Here is a 19,289-nt window from a genome sequence, read left to right on the forward strand (position 1 = left end):
TCTGTTCCTAATAGAAAGAGTAGATGGATCTGGGAATCAAGGGCTGTAAACAGGAGTGGCCCCACTGACCACCACTCTGAATGACCTCATTAGAGGATTTTGTGCTTCTGGCCCTGTAAATCTGGACTCCTCAGTGTTATAGGTTCTGGTCCCCAATAAAGCAGATTCTTGCCAGGTGATACAGCAAGTGTCTCATTGAATTACAAACTGCTGCAAGGGCACGTTGGACTTCTCATGTCCAGGGACCAGCAAGTAAAGGGAGCAGTTACCCTGGTGAAGGTAATTGACTCTAATCCGAAGGAGGAGGTCAGGCTACTTTTACATAATGGTACCAGGGAAGAATATGTACTGAACTCAGGAGATTCAGTTTGGGGCTTCCGGGTATTCCCTGACCCCACGATAAATTAACAGGCATGTGCAGCATCCCTGACCTGAGGAAGAGTATGACTATGAAAGGCTCAGGCACTTCAGGGAAGTAAGTTCCACAACCAGCTAAATTATGAAGAAGTGATCTCTGAGGGTGAAACAATGGACATTAGAGGAGGGAGAGGATGAGTCGCAGCCCTGAGATCAACTTCAGCTACAGTGACAGGGCCTGTAGGGCACTCCTCTAACCTGCTGCTTGTTAGTTCCCCTCAGTAAGAGAGGTCCGTGGGAACCATGGAAACACTGCTCCCCAAAACTATCTGGAAAAGTAAATGTGTGCATCTCAAGGGCTGCACTGCGGCAGTCGTGAGACTGTGCCTCATGGCTCTCCAACTGGAGGGGGCATAAGTGACCAACAGCCCCAGCTACTGCACTATGAAATATATCACTGAGTTGTGCTGAGGCCACTCTTTCCACAGGCTTTTCCCAGAAGTCACTGCGTGTGGCAAGAATACTGAGGTAGACTCATTCCCGGGAGACACAAGACTCCTCTAGTGGCTGACTTTGGTTTGAGGACTCTGATGACTTTGCTGAGCTTTCCTTAAACAAGGACAGCCTTGGGCACGACAACCTAGGACAATTCCACTCCAGCTTCTCTCAGACTTGCCCTGTGATTTGACAGCTCTCCCAGCTGTACACATCTCCCTTCCTATTCTCATGCTGGCATTTCTCCTAATGCAATCTTTGCACAGTTAACCTCATCTCATCTTGTGGTCTGCAACTTGGGATTTGCCCCTGCTCCCAATAGGATGGTGATGGCCCCTGAGCAGAGGGGAAGCACTGCCTCACACCTGGTTCTGGCCCTACTCCCTCCATCTCCTGCCCTACCTCCTACCAAGGTGATAGCTGCCAGCACACCCTGAGGAGAGATGTGACTCCTGCTCACATCAAATCTAGCTGATGTGACTCTTGTTCACATCAAATCTCCTGTTCACATCAAGGACAGGGAAGCCTCGCAAGCATGGGGTCACAAAGAGTTGGGCACAACATAGTGACTGAACAACAACACACAGATTGCATAGGAATGCCCCCAAAGAATACCCCTTCAAGGATACCCCTGCAATTGGTGACTGTTTCACCTAAATTCATAGAGACAGAAAAAGTTAAGCAAAATGAAAAGACAGGGGAACTGATCTCAATTGAATGAGCAAGAGAAACTGCTGAAAAAATAATGAAACAGAAATAAACAATTTATAAGATAAAGAAATCAAAGCACTAGTAATAAGAAAGCTAACTGAATTACGGAAAAGAACAGATGGAAACAGTGAGAATTTTAATAAGGAACTAGAAAATATAAAAAGGAATGAATTAGGACTGAAGAATACAATAGCTGAAGTGAAAAGCACACTAGAAAGAAGGAATAGCTGACTATGTGATAGCGAAGAACACACAAGTGATTTGGAAATCTTCCAAATCTGGTTGGAAATCATCCAACCAGAATAGCAAACAACAACAACAACAAACAAACAAATAAAAATAGCTATTTTAGAGGTCTCTAGGATAACATCAAGTATACCAACACTTGCATTGTAGAGGTCCTAGAAGGAAAAGAGAGAGAAGGGGGTCAAAAATGTGTTGGAGGAAATTATCGCTGTAAACTTCTCCAATTCAAAGAAGGAAACAGCTATCCAGGTATCATAGGAAGCACAGAGGGTCCCAAACAAGATGAATCCAAACAGAACCATACCAATAAAGTCATAATTAGAATGGCAAAAGTTAGAAGGAAATCGAAGGGCAGCAAGAGAAAAACAGAGTCATGTAAAAGGGAATCCCCAGAAGGCTATCACAGCTGATTTCTATGCAGAAACTTCACAAGTAGAAGGAAGTGGCATGATATAGTCAAAGTGCTGAAAGGGAAAAATCTGCAACCTAGGATACCCTACCCAGGAAGATTATCATGAGAATGGAAGGAGAGACAGTTTCTCAGACAAGCCCAAAGAAAAAGAGTTCATCAGTCCTAAATCTACCCTAAAATAAATGTTAAAGAGTCTTCACTAAGTGGAAAAGAAGTAAGAAGTAGTAGGAAAGGGGAAAATCCCAGTAGAAAAGGGTAATACATAGTTAGGGTTGAGGCTCAACCACTTAAAAGCGCCAGTGTGAAAATCAAAAGACAAAAAATTGTTAAGGTAACTATATCTACAATAAGCAGTTAAGGGATAAACACAAAGATGTAAAATATGACATCAAAAACACAAAATGGGGAGGGGAGTAAAAAGGTAGAACCTACAGAATGTGTTTGAACTTAATGACTATAGTTAAAGCAAACAGATATAGTTATAGGCCAGCATATATGAACCCTATGGTAATTACAAATTAAAAATGTGTAATAGATACAGAGAAACTTAAAGGAGAGAAACACAAGTAAAGAAAATCATCAAGCCACAAGGGAAGAAACAAACAAATGAAACAGACATAAAGCATAGAACTACAAAAACAATCAGAAACGGTTGAGGTCCTTTAATGGACCAGAACCTGGTGGTCCGAAGTCGACGATAAGAAAGTAGAGGAGAGAGAAAGAGGCTGATATTCCTTGGTTTACGCAGAAAACCAATAAAGTCCTGACACGGGGCTTGCTCTGTTCACGAAGGCCTCAGGCGCCCTCTCGATGGGATGAAGGTGCAGAGCACCTTCTCGGGAGGGTCTTAGAAGCCTGGGAAGAAAAGTGAACCCAGAGGGCCTCTGCACTCCAAAGAAATAGCCTGAGAGAGAGAGAAAGAGAAAGCAAGACACGGGGACCAAAGCTCTGATGGAGCAAAGGTATTTGAATCAACATGGTGTGGGCATATATACTGTCTTACAAGGTAGTTATTCTTCAGCAAAGATAAAGATTAAAATTCCAGACTTACAAAACATAGGTGATCCATATCAAAGAGATAGAGAGTTGTAAAGAATCACTTTTACCGTATGGCTCATAAGAAGGAAGAGGGTACTTATCACCGTATTGAAAAACTAACGAAGGAAATGCCTGGATTCCTCAGCCCTGGGAGAGGCTTGCCTCTCCTCTTAATTCCTGAATGTTCAGGAATTAATAAGGAACAGAGGATTCCTGACAGATCCAAAACAGCACACAGGAAGCCTCCTGTTAAATGCTTCCTGACAATTCCCCCTATTTTATTATATTTGTAAAATGAAATTTGATTTGTTTCCAGTTGTACGCACTATGATTAAATGAATCAAGAGTAACACAAAATTGAAATCTGGGAGCAAGTCCAGCCATGGGACCTTCTTCCCAGGGTCATTGGAGATTTACTGGTAACCACAAAGGTTTTGACTTGTTGATCACAATAAACTGTGGAAAATTCTGAAAGAGATGGGAATACCAGATCACCTAACCTGCCTCTTGAGAAATCTGTATGTAGGCCAGGAAGCAACAGTTAGAACTGGACATGGAACAACAGACTGGTTCCAAATAGGAATAGGAGTACGTCGAGGTTGTATATTGTCACCCTTCTTATTTAACTTCTATGCAGAGTACATCATGAGAAACGCTGGACTGGAAGAAACACAAGCTGGAATCAAGATTGCCAGGAGAAATATCAATAACCTCAGATATGCAGATGACACCACCCTTATGGCAGAAAGTAAAGAAGAACTAAAAAGCCTCTTGATGAAAGTAAAAGTGGAGAGTGAAAAAGTTGGCTTAAAGCTCAACATTCAGAAAATGAAGATCATGGCATCCAGTCCCATCACTTCATGGGAAATAGATGGGGAAACAGGGGAAACAGTGTTAGACTATTTTTTGGGGCTGCAAAATCACTGCAGATGGTGATTGCTGCCATGAAATTAAAAGATGCTTACTCCTTGGAAGAAAAGTTATGACCAACCTAGATAGCATATTCAAAAGCAGAGACATTACTTTGCCGACTAAGGTCCATCTAGTCAAGGCTATGGTTTTTCCAGTGGTCATGTATGGATGTGAGAGTTGGACTGTGAAGAAGGCTGAGCACCGAAGAATTGATGCTTTTGAACTGTGGTATTGGAGAAGATTCTTGAGAGTCCCTTGGACTGCAAGGAGATCCAACCAGTCCATTCTGAAGGAGATCAGCCCTGGGTGTTCTTTGGAAGGAATGATGCTAAAGCTGAAGCTCCAGTACTTTGGCCACCTCATGTGAAGAGTTGACTCATTGGAGAAGACTCTGATGCTGGGAGGGATTGGGGGCAGGAGGAGAAGGGGATGACCGAGGATGAGATGGCTGGATGGCATCACTGACTCGATGGATGCAACTCTGAGTGAACTCCGGGAGCTGGTGATGGACAGGGAGGCCTGGCATGCTGCGATTCATGGGGTCACAAAGAGTCGGACACGACTGAGTGACTGAACTGAACTGAACTGAACTGAACAAATTACGTCAAGATCGAAGAATCAAAAGGGAATCATTTCTTAAAGAGAAAGAGGAATTAAGACATGTATATAGTTTACAATTAATACAAGTTACAGAACGTAAAGTCTTATTAAATGGTAAATTTCCTATGGCTATAACAAAAGGAAGTGGGACATAGGCCTGTATAAAATATGACTGATTGTAGAAATAGTTACTATGACCATGACTGGTCCCTGTAAAATGTCCGGTCCAAGTTCCAAGTTTTTCGGTGCTCACAGCAAGTTTCCAAATGTCCCATTGTTCAGGCCCACTCTGTTTATTGAGGATGCTCCTAGGATGAGGTGGGGCTAATACACCGTCAAGCCACCCAAGAAGTCCTTTGTCGTAGTAATGTTCCATCATAGTGTCAGTGACCTTCCATATCACACACAATGTTGTTAATATCATCTGAGCAGTCAGATAACCACATACCATGGGGTCCCCAATCAACAATTGTATGATTAGCCACAAACATTAATTTTCTTGATTTGGTTTGACATTTGTCCCAATGAACAGGAGTATATGTAAAGTTTTTATAAGTAAACCTTTTGCATAATGTTCTTTGTTCTTTCCCTAACTCGTTCCCTAAAGTCTCAGTAGTATAAACATGGTTCACAGACAAAGAAAGGGCAGTAAATGGTCTAAGCAACGTCCGAAAGTCCTTTTTGGGAGGCAGGGTGAAAGCCCAAGTTTGTCGGCTGACATTTATGCTCAATTCTGCTGGCCCATGCACAAGGGAAGGACTTCATAGCCTAAAGAAATGTTAGTTTTCCCTCCTCCCCAGGGTGTGAGGGCCCTTTCACGTTCCAGGGAGGGAGCATATGGGTGGAGTCATTGGTTGATAAGATCAGTCTTTTCTTTGTCCATTCTATGACCTACAATAGAGGGGGTTGGGTATTAGTCAGAGCTTGAGCGGGGTGCGAGGGTGGGTACAGATCAAAAGACTGAGCATTGCCAGGAAAATGTATTTGGGACTCTGAGGAATTCCTTGTTGAGAGACCAAATTTTCAGCTCGATTAGTAAGGGTTTTTATTTGCCCCCAAGTGGGGAGATCATCGGGGTGATGCTGCCGAGGGCGGTGCTTCCTGGAGATCTTTAGAGCTGCCATGGCCCGTATTGGAATTTCTTCCTCCTGGGGTCCTTGTTGTTCCATCTCCATTTTGAAGGCCGGGGGCCCCCTTGGGTCGAATCTTCCGAAGAGGAAGCCATGTGAGTTTGTTGGATCCATCTGGGGAAATACAAGCATACTCCCTTCCCTGTAAGATTAGTTTCCCAGATTTCCATTGTTTCGTTAACCTGTCTTGGTGCCAAATGGGCAGAGGAAGAGAAGTGTCCTTCAATTCCTTGAAAAGCCTTTCTGCTCTCGGTAAGATATCTCCCTGTGGTAAATTTAAAAAATTTAAAACAAATAAAGCTGTATTAACAATAGTTATAGGTTTAGAAAATATCTTATGTTGGAATCTAGTAGAGTCTGCTTTAGATAAGGGAGATAGCAGTGTTCCTGTGTATTCCCCCTTTTAAAATTTTTTTATTTGCAACTTTAGTGTGTGATGTGCTCGTTCGACTAAGCCTTGTGCCTGTGGATTATAAGGAATACCTGTAATATGTTTAATAGAAAAAGATTGTAAAAATTGTTTAAAGTGTCTAGAAATATAGGCAGGGCCATTGTCTGTTTTTATAGAACTAGGAGTTCCCATTACAGCAAAACAAGCTAATAAGTGAGTTATAACATATTGTGTAGCCTCACCATGAAGAGGTGTGGCCCAAATAAAAGAAGAATTAGTGTCAATACAGACATGCAAGAAAGAAGATGGAGAGGGTTCAGGGCAATGAGTTACATCCATTTGCCATAGTTCATTAGGCTGCAAACCATGAGGATTAATACCTTGTGCGATGGGTCAAAGATGTAGGGATCTACAAGTACAGCAATTACTAATAATTTCTTTAGCCTGGCGGTATGGGCTTTTCCATAGCTGGTGTAGGGAGCCAGCACTGTTATGTAACAGAGCATGCTGTTCCTCTGGAATAGCAAAGGAAATCAGTTTTTCAGCTTGCTCATTACCATAAGTCATTGGGCCAGGAAGACAAGAATGTGCTCAAATATATGTAACATAAAAGGGAGAATTGCGGTTTCTAACAACAGATTGCAGTTCAGAAAACAGTTGTTGAATAATAGGTTGATTGGAGTTTATGGTGAAGGTTTCTATATTTTTTAATACAAAAACAGAATATATAGAGTCAGAGACTATATTAATGGGGTGAAAGTGAAAGTGAAGTCGCTCAGTCGTGTCCGACTCTTTGTGACCCCACGGACTGTAGCCTGTCAGGCTCCTCCGTCCATGGGATTTTCCAGGCAAGAGTGCTGGAGTGGATTGCCATTTCCTTCTCCAGGGGACCTTCCTGACCCAGGAATCGAACCCGAGTCTCCCGCATTGCAGGCGGACGCTTTACCATGGGAGCCATTAATAGGGTGAGGATGTAGGCAAATAACTTGAATAAGAGCATATAATTCATTTTGTTGAGCAGAATGAAATTTAGTATAAAAGACTTTATATTCCTTAAGAGACCAGAATGAAGCTTTGGTGTTTATAGTCCCATCTATATAAAAAACCTCAGCCTGTGATATAGGCTGTGAGCTGATAATGCGAGAAATAACAAATTCAGTATTTTTGAAGAAATTCCACGCTTACCAGAGGATAATGAAACGAAATTTCTCCAAAATATTCCAGAAAAGCTATTTGGAAATTGGTAGAAGTTTGTAAAGCATTCTCAAATTGAGATTTATTGATAGGTATTACAATTTTATGAGGATCTGAGCCAATTAGAGTTTTAGTCCTATTTCTTCCATTGATAATGATTAGAGCAATTAAATCAAGGTACGTGTAAGTGACTTTATTCCCCTAAAACGGGTATAGATCCATTCTTTTGGGTGTTCTTACTGGGCAAGAAGTCCTGTGGGAGAATGAGGAGAGGGGAGTATAAACAATTCCAGAGGTAAATCTAGTTTGATGAGAGTAAGAAATTGTTTTTGTAATTTATTTTGCACCAAATAGGGTTCCTCTTATGTCTCTTGAGAAAGTGAACAAGGGCTATTTAAATCAAGACCTCCTTTTAAAGTGTTAAGTAAGTTATTCAGTTGATAACTAGCAATGCCTAAAGAAGGGCTTCCCTCCTGGCTCAGAGGTTAAATCATCTGCCTCCAATGCAGGAGATAGATCCCTGGGTCGGGAAGATCCCCTGGAAAAGGAAATGGTAACCCACTCCAGGATTCTTGCCTGGAGAATCCCATGGACGGAGAAGCCTGGTAGGCTACGGTCCATGGGGTTGCAAAGAGTCAGATATGACTGAGTGAATTCACTTTCAAAGAAGGTCTAATCTAGTTAATATCACCTAAGAGCTTTTGAAAATCATTTAAGGTTGATAATTTATCAGTATGGATCTGAGTTAGTTGGGGAGTAATACATTGTCTGTTAACAACAAACCCCAAATAATGGTAAGGTGTAGAGGCTTGAATTTTTTCAGGGGCAATGATTAATCCGGTGTTTTTTAAGCATAGTTGAGCTATATCAAACATGTGTTGAGTTTCTAAGATAGATGGAGCCGAAAACAATATATCAACCATATAGTGAATAACAAGAAAGTTAAGAAATTGCTTTCTCACAGGCTCAAGGGCTTTGGCTACATGGTACTGACACATGGTGGGAGAATTCATCATCCCTTGTGGCAGTACAGTACATTGGTACCATTTATGAGGTCCAAAATGATTAGGATAAGGGAGAGGGAAAGTGAATCTCTCTTGGTCTAAAGGGTGTAAAGGTATATCAAAAAAGCAATCTTGTAAATCAATAATAATAATATGCCAATTTTGAGGAATAGTGGTAGGCAATGGGATTCCTGGTTGTAATGTACACATAGGTTTCATAGATGCATTAACTTTTCTAAGGTCTGTTCAGTTCAGTTCAGTCACTCAGTCATGTCTGACTCTTTGCAACCCCATGAATCGCAGCCCGCCAGGCCTCCCTGTCCATCACCAGCTCCCGGAGTTCACTCAAACTCATGTCCATTGAGTCAGTGATACCATCCAACCATCTTATCCTCTGTCATCCCCTTCTCCTCCAGCCCTCAATCTTTCCCAGCATCAGGGTCTTTTCAAATGAGTCAGCTCTGCGTATCAGGGGTCCAATGTATTGGAATTTCAGCTTCAACATCAGTCCTTCTGATGAATATTCAGGACTGATTTCCTTTAGGATGGACTGGTTGGATCTCCTTGCAGTCCAAGGGACTCTCAAGAGTCTTCTCCAACACCACAGTTCAAAAGCATCAATTCACTGGCACTCAGCTTTCTTTATAGTCCAGCTCTCACATCCATATGTGACTACTGGAAAAACCATAGCTTTGACTAGACGGACCTTTGTAGGCAAAGTAATGTCTCTGCTTTTTAATACGCTGTCTAGGTTGATGATAGCTTTTCTTCCAAGGAGCAAGTGTCGTTTAATTTCATGGCTGCTGTCACCATCTGCAGTGATTTTGGAGCCCCCCAAAATAAAGTCTGCACCTGTTTCCACTTTTTCTCCATCTATTTGCCATGAATTGATGGGATTGGATGCCATGATCTTTAATAAAATATCTAGGAATAAACTTAACCAAGGAGGTGAAAGATCTATACTCTGAAAACTATAAAACATTGAAGAAGGAAATCAGAGATAAGAAGAAGAAATAGAAAGGTATCCTGTGCTCCCAGAATGGAAGAATTAATATTGTGAAAATGTCCATACTACCCAAAACAATCTACAGATTTAATATGATCTCTATCAAAAGAAGAAAGTTTTCATAGAACTAGAACAAATAATCCTAAAATTTATATGAAACCACAAAAAACCCTGAATTGTCAAAGCAATTTTGAGAAAAAAGGACAAAGCTGGTGGTATCATACTACCTTATTTCAGACTATACTACAAAGCTACATTAATCAAAACAGCATGGTACTGGCACAAAAACAGATAAAATGGAATAGAATAGAGAGCTCAGAAATCAACCTACACATCCATGCTCAATTGATTTACAATAACAGAGGCAAGAGTATAAAAAAGAGAAAAGACAGTCTCCTCAGTAAGTCATGCTGGGAAAACTGGACAGCTACACATGAAAGAATGTAATTAGAACATTTCTTCACACTACATACAAAAATAAACTCAAAGTGCATTAAAAATCTAAATGTAAAACCTGAAACCACAAAACTCCTGGAAGAAAACATAGGCAGAACACTCTTTGACATAAATTGTAGCAATATTATTCTGGATCTGTCTCCTAAGGCAAAAGAAATAGAAGCAAAAATAAATAAATGGGACCAATCAGACTTAAAAGCTTTTGCATAGCAAAGGAAACCACCAAGAAAAAAAAAAAAAGACAACATACTAAATGGGAGGAAATATTTGCAAATATTATGATCTATAAGGGGTTAATATCCAAAATATATGAACAGATTCTGCAACTCAATACCAAAAACCAAATACCATATAAATGGTGTTTATAAAATGGCCAGAATACCTGAATAGGCAGTTTTCCGAAGAGGATATATAGATTTTTAACAGGCAAAGATGCTAAATATCACTAATTATTAAGGCAATGCATATCAAAACCACATCTATCACTTCATGCCCATCAGAATGGCTAACATCGGAAAGTCTACAAATAACAAATGTTGGCAAGGATGTGGGAAAAAAGGGAATCCAAGCACACTGCTAGTGGGAATATGAATTGGTACAGCCATTGTGGAAAATAGTATGGCAGTTCCTCATAAATAAAAATAGAACTATCATACAATCCAGCAAGTTCACTCCTGGGTATATATATCTAAAAAACCCTAAAACACTAACTCAAAGAGATACATGCATCTCGATACTCATAGCAGCATTATTTACAATAGCTAAGATATGGAAATAACACATATCCATTAATAGATGAATTGATAAAGAAGATGTGATATATCTATATGTGTGTATATATATTATATATGATGTATAATATATATAGGATTATTGCATTGTGTACATATACATATACACAATGTAATATTACTCATCCATTAAAAAGAAGGGAATTCTGCACATTTGCAGTAATGTGAATGGACCATCAGGGGCGGCAGCAGAGAGGAGCAACCCCACATTCAAGGAGCGGTGGGTGCATGGCGCAGGAGGGCCGAGAGGAGCTACTCCAGGTTCAAGGTCAGTAGGGGTGACTAGTCCAAGGTAAGGAGCAGCAGCTGCACTTTACTGGAGCAGCCATGAAGAGATACCCGACATCCAAGGTAAGAGAAACTCAAGTAAGATGGTAGCTGTTGCAAGAGGGCATCAGATGGCAGACACACTGAAACCATAATCACAGAAAACTAGCCAATCTGATCACATGGACCACAGCCTTGTTTAACTCAATGAAACTAAGCCATGCTGTGTGGGGAGACCCAAGAGGGATGGGTCATGGTGGAGAGGTCTGACAGAATGCGGTCCACTGGAGAAGGGAATGGCAAACCACTTCAGTATTCTTGCCTTGAGAACCCCATGAACAGTATGAAAAGGCAAAATGATAGGATACTGAAAGGATACTCCCCAGGTCGGTAGGTGCCCAATATGCTACTGAAGATCGGCTCCAGAAAGAATGAAGGGATGGAGCCAAAGCAAAAACAATACCCAGTTGTAGATGTGACTGGTGATAGAAGCAAGATCCGATGCTGTAAAGAGCAATATTGCATAGGAACCTGGAATGTCAGGTTCATGAATCAAGGCAAATGGGAAGTGGTCAAACAAGAGATGGCAAGAGTGAACGTCAACATTCTAGGAATCAGTGAACTAAAATGGACTGGAATGGGTGAATTTAACTCGGATGACCATTATATCTACTAATGTGGGCAGGAATCCCTCAGAAGAACTGGAGTAGCCATCATGGTCAACAAAAGAGTCCGAAATGCAGTACTTAGATGCAGTCTCAAAATCAGCAGAATGATCTCTGTTCGTTTCCAAGGCAAACCATTCAATATCATGGTAATCTAAGTCTATGCCCCAACCAGTAATGCTGAAGAAGCTGAAGTTGAATGGTTCTATGAAGACCTACAAGATCTTTTAGAACTAACACCCAAAAAAGATGTCCTTTTCATTACAGGGGACTGGAATGCAAAAGTAGGAAGTCAAGAAACACCTGGAGTAACAGGCAAATTTGGCCTTGGAATGGTGAATGAAGCAGGGCAAAGACTAATAGAGTTTTGCCAAGAAAATGCACTGGTCATAGCAAACACCTTCTTTCAACAACACAAGAGAAGACTTTACACATGGACATCACCAGATGGTCAACACCGAAATCAGATTGATTATATTCTTTGCAGCCATAGATGGAGAAGCTCTATGCAGTCAGCAAAAACAAGACCGGAAGCTGATTGTGGCTCAGATCATGAACACCTTATTGCCAAATTCAGACTTAAATTGAAGAAAGTAGGGAAAACCACTAGACCATTCAGGTATGACCTAAATCAAATCCCTTATGATTATACAGTGGAAGTGAGAAATAGATTTAAGGGCCTAGATCTGATAGATAGAGTGCCTGATGAACTATGGATGGAGGTTCATGACATTGTACAGAAGACAGGGATTAAGACCATCCCCATAGAAAAGCAATGCAAAAAGGCAAAATGGCTGTGTGAGGAGGCCTTACAAATAGCTGTGAGAAGAAGAGAAGTGAAAAGCAAAGGAGAAAAGGAAATATATAAGCATCTAAATGCAGAGTTCCAAAGAATAGCAAGGAGAGATAAGAAAGCCTTCCTCAGCGATCAATGCAAAGAAATAGAGGAAAACAACAGAATGAGAAAGACTAGAGATCTCTTCAAGAAAATTAGAGATACCAAGGGAACATTTCATGCAAAGATGGGCTCAATAAAGGACAGAAATGGTATGGACTTAACAGAAGCAGAAGATATTAAGAAGAGGTGGCAAGAATACACAGAAGAACTGTACAAAAAAGATCTTCCTGACCCAGATAATCACAATGGTGTGATCACTCACCTAGAGCCAGACATCCTGAAATGTGAAGTCAAGTGAGCCTTAGAAAGCATCACTACGAACAAAGCTAGCGGAGGTGATGGAATTCCAGTTGAGCTATTTCAAATCCTGAAAGATGATGCTGTGAAAGTGCTGCACTCAATATGCCAGCAAGTTTGGAAAACTCAGCAGTGGCCACAGGACTGGAAAAGGTCAGTTTTCATTCCAATCCCAAAGAAAGGCAATGCCAAAGAATGCTCAAACTACCACACAATTGCAGTCATCTCACATGCTAGTAAAGTAATGTTCAAAATTCTCCAAGCCAGGCTTCAGCAATATGTGAACCGTGAAATTCCAGATGTTCAAGCTGGTTTTAGAAAAGGCAGAGGAACCGGAGATCATTGAAAAAGCAAGAGAGTTCCAAAAAAAACACATCTATTTTGGCTTTATTGACTATGCCAAAGCCTTTGACTGTGTGGTTCACAATAAACTGTGGAAAATTCTGAAAGGGATGGGAATATCAGCCCACCTGACCTGCCTCTTGAGAAACCTGTATGCAAGTCAGGAAGCAAAAGTTAGAACTGGACGTGGAACAACAGACTGGTTCCAAATAGAGAAAGGAGTATGTCAAGGCTGTATACTGTCACCCTGTTTATTTAACTTCTATGCAGAGTACCTCATGAGAAAAGCTGAACTGGAAGAAACACAAGCTGGAATCAAGATTGCTGGGAGAAATATCAATAACCTCAGATATGCAGATGACATCACCCTTATGGCAGAAAGTGAAGAGGAACTAAAGAACCTCTTGATGAAAGTGAAAGAGGAGAGTGAAAAAGTTGGCTTAAAACTCAACATTCAGAAAACGAAGATGATGGCATCTGGTCCCATCACTTCATGGCAAATAGATGGGGAAAGAGTGGAAACAGTGTCAGACTTTATTCTTTTGGGCTGCAAAATCACTGCAGATGGTGCCTACAGCCATGAAATTAAAAGACGCTTACTCCTTGGAAGGAAAGTTATGACCAACTTAGACAGCATATTGAAAAGCAGAGACATTACTTTGCCAGCGAAGGTCCGTCTAGTCAAGGCTATGGTTTTTCCAGTGGTCATGTATGGATGTGAGAATTAGACTACAAAGAAAGCTGAGTGCTGAAGAACTGATGCTTTTGAACTGTGGTGTTGGAGAAGACTCTTGTGAGTCTCTTGGACTGCAAGGAGATCCAACCAGTCCATCCTAAAGCAAATCAGTGCTTTGTGTTCATTGGAAGGAATGATGCTGAGGCTGAAACTCCAACACTTTGGCCACCTCATGCGAAGAGTTGACTCATTTGAAAAGACCCTGATGCTGGGAGGGATTGGGGGCAGGAGAAGGGGATGGCAGAGGATGAGATGGCTGGATGGCATCACGACTCGATGGACATGAGTTTGGATCAACTCTGGGAGTTGGTGATGGACAGGGAGGCCTGGCGTACTGCAGTTCATGGGGTCGCAAAGAGTCAGATGCGACTGAGTGACTGAACTGAATGGTCCTAGAGAATCTTATGCTTAGTGTAATGTCAGAGAAAGACAAATACTGTATGATATTGTTTATATGTGGAATCTGAAAAATAAAACAAATGAATGTATATAACAAAACCGACTCACAGATATAGAGAACAAAGTAGTGGTTACCAGCGAGGTGCTGGAAGGGAGGAGGGGCAAGATAGGGGTAGGGTACTAAGAGGTACAGGATTTTCAGGTGGCGCTAGTGATAAAGAATCTGCCTGCTAAGGCAGGAGACATGTGGGTTCAATCTCTGAGTTAGGAAGATTCCCTGGAGGGGGGGATCGCAGCCCACTCCAGTATTCTTATCTGGAGAAGACCATGGCATAGGGTCACAAAGAGTTGGACATGACTGAAGCAATTTAGCATGCATGTACATTAAAAGGTAGAAATTACTATGTAAAAAATTGATAAGCAACAAGGATATATTGTACAGCAGAGGGAAATATATCTATTATTTGTAATAACTTTAAATGGAGTATAATCTATAAAAATGTTGTACACCTGAAACTAAAGCAATATTGTAAATCAATTATACTTCACTTTAAAAAAGAATATTAAAAAAAATAGAATGAGTCCCTGATTTCTGACTTGGATGGTGGGTGCCTGGTGACTGTCAGGCACGAGATGAGGGAGACCAGGGATTTCCATTTAAAAAGAGAAGTTGTAAAAAGGGCAGATTGTGGGGTGTGTGGAAAGACGAAAGAAGGGAAGGCAGAGAAAGAGAAGTCATAAAAAGAGGGCAGATTATGGGGTATGTGGAAGGACAAAAGGAAGGGAAGGCAGGGAAGTCTCAGGTAAGGAGGATACTTCCACCTGGTACAGGTTTCTGTTGCAGATGAATTTGCCCTTCCACACTGGAGGCTTAGTGTTGGTTCTCCAAACCTTAAGAGTAGCTCCAACTGCAAAAACATATTCTCAGGAAAACATATGGATGGAGATCAGAGAGCAGCAGCTTACTGCGAGGTTTCCGTCTTAGTCAGCTTGGGCTGCTACATGAAATACTGCCCACTGGTGGTTTCTTCAACAGAAACTTGCTGCTCACAGTTCTGGAGGCTGGGAAGCCCAAGATCAAGGTACAGACTGGATTCCTGGCGAGGCCCCTCGTGGAGGTTTCTAGACTGCTGCCTTCTTGCTGCGTCCTCACATGGCCTTTCCTTGTGTGTGCTTGTGGAGACAGGGAACTCTCTGTCTTCCTCTCCTTATAAGGATCCCATCCTCGTGATCTTATCTAAAGCTGATGACTTCTGAAAGGTCCTGCCTCCAAATACCATCACACTGGGCTTAGGGCTTCAACAGATGAGTTTTGGTGATGGGGGAGTTTGTGGCACAGATATTCAGTCCATAGCAGTTTCTTTCAGTCAGAATGGGAAGTGTTCACTCTCAAGGCCACAGTCTTTATAAAGGCCCTGTGTCACGTGGACTCTTGGCATGCATGGCTCCAAGATGTCCCCAATTCCTTACAGGAAGAAGAAATTAAGCATTGACTTACAGAGCTTAATGGGGTTTCCCTGGTGGGTCAGTGATAATGAATCCGCCTGCCAATGCAGGAGACACAGTTTCAGTCCTTGGGTGGGGAAGATGCCCTGGAGAAGGAAATGGCAACCCTTTCCAGTATTCTGGAAATCCCGTTGGCAGAGGAGCCTAGTGGGCTACAGTCCAAGGGGTTGCAAAAGAATCAGACACAACTTAGGGACTAAATAACAACAAATAGAACTTAACAGCAAAGCCCCTTTGAGCAACCTGCCAGGATCAGGCTGGTTCCACTGACTTTTGTGGGCTTATTGCAGATCCTGTTCTCTAGCCTGGAAGAGTGGCGTCTGTGGCACAGCTGATTTATGGAGAATGATTATTTCCCCTTGTATCCCTGCCCTTATTCCCCACCCCTTCTTTTATCTGCAAGTAAATTTAAAAAGGGGGGAAATTACATGTGTGAATAGAGTAATTTCCAGGATAAACCCAGGAGCACATTCTTGGTAGCTATATAAGGTTTTGTCAACAGGAGCATGTTTGACTAGTATGGCTGTGCGGAGAACAAAAACCATTATCTCCAGAAACACGAGGCTAGAAGCATTTTTCTTGGAAATGCAGAATAGTTTAAATTATTGCCATGGGAAACGGAGATTTTACTCTGGCATGAACTCACTGATTTTTAGTAACAAAAATGTTTTTCGAGATTTGATGTTGACAATGTCACTCCTCAGTGTGTGCCAAGGGTTAGGCTGTGGATTCTTTCTCAGTCTGCAGCAGTGAACTGTCTCTGTCCAGCGATCTGCTCTCCAGTCATGGAAAACCAACACACCAGCCTGTTTCAGCTTCAGAAAAGTGGTGAAAGGAATTGTCAAGGTTGATAAGATATCACTCTGTGTATTGGTTTTGCCCTGCTAATAGCTAAATGCTTTAACAAGTTTATCAGTCCCGCTGGTCTGACACATATGTTAAAAACAGGAACTGGGGTTCCAACGGCTCCAAAGAAAACAGGACACGTATTGTTGGCTTGAATATTTCCTTCTTGCAGTAAATCGGAGTTCAAAGAAACTACAGAATTAAGAGGTAGGCTTTTCATGTGTAATTGCACTCAACAAACATTTATTGTTTAAAAATTCCTTTAATGTTTCCTTCTTGACACAGTGAATCTTTTACAACAGAGGTAGCTCAGATCCAAACACCAAACTATTTCCAATTGAGGTTATCAGAGGTTATCTGTAGGGCCAACAAGTGGGGGAAAACTAGGCTCTTCTTTGATTTTCTTCTCTTTACTCCCTTTTCTTTGCACTAGCTTCAAGCATCCAAAGAACAGCCTTGTAAAATAAAAAGAACATGGATTCAGAGTTTCTGCCCATCCTGTTAGCTTATTGCAGGCAGACTCTTTACCGTCTGAGCTATCTTGGAAACTCCAAGAATACTGGAGTGGGTAGCCATTCCCTTCTCCAGGGTGTCCTCCCAACCCAGGGTTTGAACCCAGGTTTCCTGCATCGTTGGCAGATTCTGTACCATCTGAGCCACGAGGGAAGCCCCATTTGAGGCTACACCAATCCACATTTCCTAAGGTCTCATCACTGAGCAACAATTACCCAGGCTTCATAATCCACTGGATTGACCAAGTCTGGCTTACCTTACAGCGTAGGAAGTAAGAACTCTCTTACAGGAGGCCAAAACTCCTCAAAAGGAGACAAAATAGACCTGGATGCGTATGTGACTGTCATTCAGTCATTCAGTGCATTCAGACCCAACCACTGCGTAAAGATAAAGAACTCTGGGACCATCTCTACTCAGATATCTGTATTGAGGTTCCCAAGGATTGTTTGGCTGGTTGGAGAAGACCTGAGATTGGATGGTGAAGACATCTTCAGGAATTTTAAACAGAATTAATGTCAGAGAGGGTCAAAGAATAGGGACGTTCCTTAGGTGATAGGTAGGAGAAGCTGTGGATAAGTGGAATCCAGGGTAAAGGTACTGATGGAAGCTGTGGCTTCAGCATCTAGGGTCTCCTGAAGCCCATCCTTGAGCCCCTAAGGGTCTGTGGTGTTCAGGATAGGAGCTGTCGCTGTGGCAGCTACCTGCACAGACAGAAAGTTAGTGTGGTACAGGCCAGAGAAGGCAGACATGGGAGCAGACAGAAGGGAAGGCAGTCCTGCTCTGAACATGAGAGGGAAGGCTGGAAGAATCTGGGGATGTTCCTGGTAGAGCAGCTCAGATGACAGGAGGCCTCCTTGGAAAGACTCTACAAGGACATCAGGCTGTGATCCTAAAGAGACCCCAGGTACCAGAGGCTGACTGCTGGCCTCTGCACCCATTTCAACAATTCTCACACAGGGCTGAGAATTTCCTTCTTAACTGTTCACTGGCAAGTATGAAGATTTCATTCATCTGAAAACAGTAACGACTTAATGTTTATCATCAGGGAATCCATGCCATCTACAGTACGAGTGTTCTATTTTTCTCCTCTTAGCCTTGGTGGAAAGAGGGAATCACTTCTTTGGCTTTCAGAGACTTCTGTCTTCACAATGGGCCTGAGATCAGCACTGCAGAGAGGGGCAGAGGCTCTGGGCAGCCTGGGGACTTGCCCTGTCCCCCTCGACCTATAGTGGGTAGAGGCATGATTCCAAGCTCAGTGCTTTTTCTGTTATACCCTCTACTTGGTCCCTGGTCAGACAGGCCCTATGTTTTGTGCTGAAGGTTTCCTTGCATCAGGGCAGGAATACAGACGCAGATGTAGAGAATGGAGTTGGGGATACAGGCTGGAGAAGGAGAGGGTGGGATGAATTGAGAGAGCAGCATTGGCATATATACACTACCATGAGTAAAACAGATAGCTAGTGGGACGTTGTCGTACAGCACAAGGGAGCTCAGCTCAGTGCTCTGTGATGACCTAGAGGGGAGGAAGGGAGGCTCAAGAGGAAGGGGATATATGTATACTTGTAGCTGATTCGTGTTGCTGTACATGAGAAACCAACACAACACTGGAAAACTATTATCCTCCAATTAAAAATTTAAAAAATATATCAAATGTGAGCCTAATAGATGGGTTTACTGCAAGGAGATCCAACCAGTCCATTCTGAAGGAGATCAGCCCTGGGTGTTCTTTGGAAGGAATGATGCTAAAGCTGAAACTCCAGTACTTTGGCCGCCTCATGGTAAGAGTTGACTCATTGGAAAAGACGCTGATGCTGGGAGGGATTGGGGGAAGGAGGAGAAGGGGACAACAGAGGATGAGATGGCTGGATGGTATCACCGACTCGATGGACATGAATCTGAGTGAACTCCGGGAGTTGGTGATGGACAGGGAGGCCTGGCGTGCTGCAATTCATGGGGTTGCAAAGAGTCGGACACGACTGAGCAACTGAACTGAACTGAACTGAATAAATGGGTAGAATACTAGACTTGTAAAGGTGTAATGAATTGATGTTTACACTTTTCCAATATTAAATAAAAT

The sequence above is a fragment of the Capricornis sumatraensis genome, chromosome 1 (assembly GCF_032405125.1).
Source record: "Capricornis sumatraensis isolate serow.1 chromosome 1, serow.2, whole genome shotgun sequence".
Taxonomy (NCBI): domain Eukaryota; kingdom Metazoa; phylum Chordata; class Mammalia; order Artiodactyla; family Bovidae; genus Capricornis; species Capricornis sumatraensis.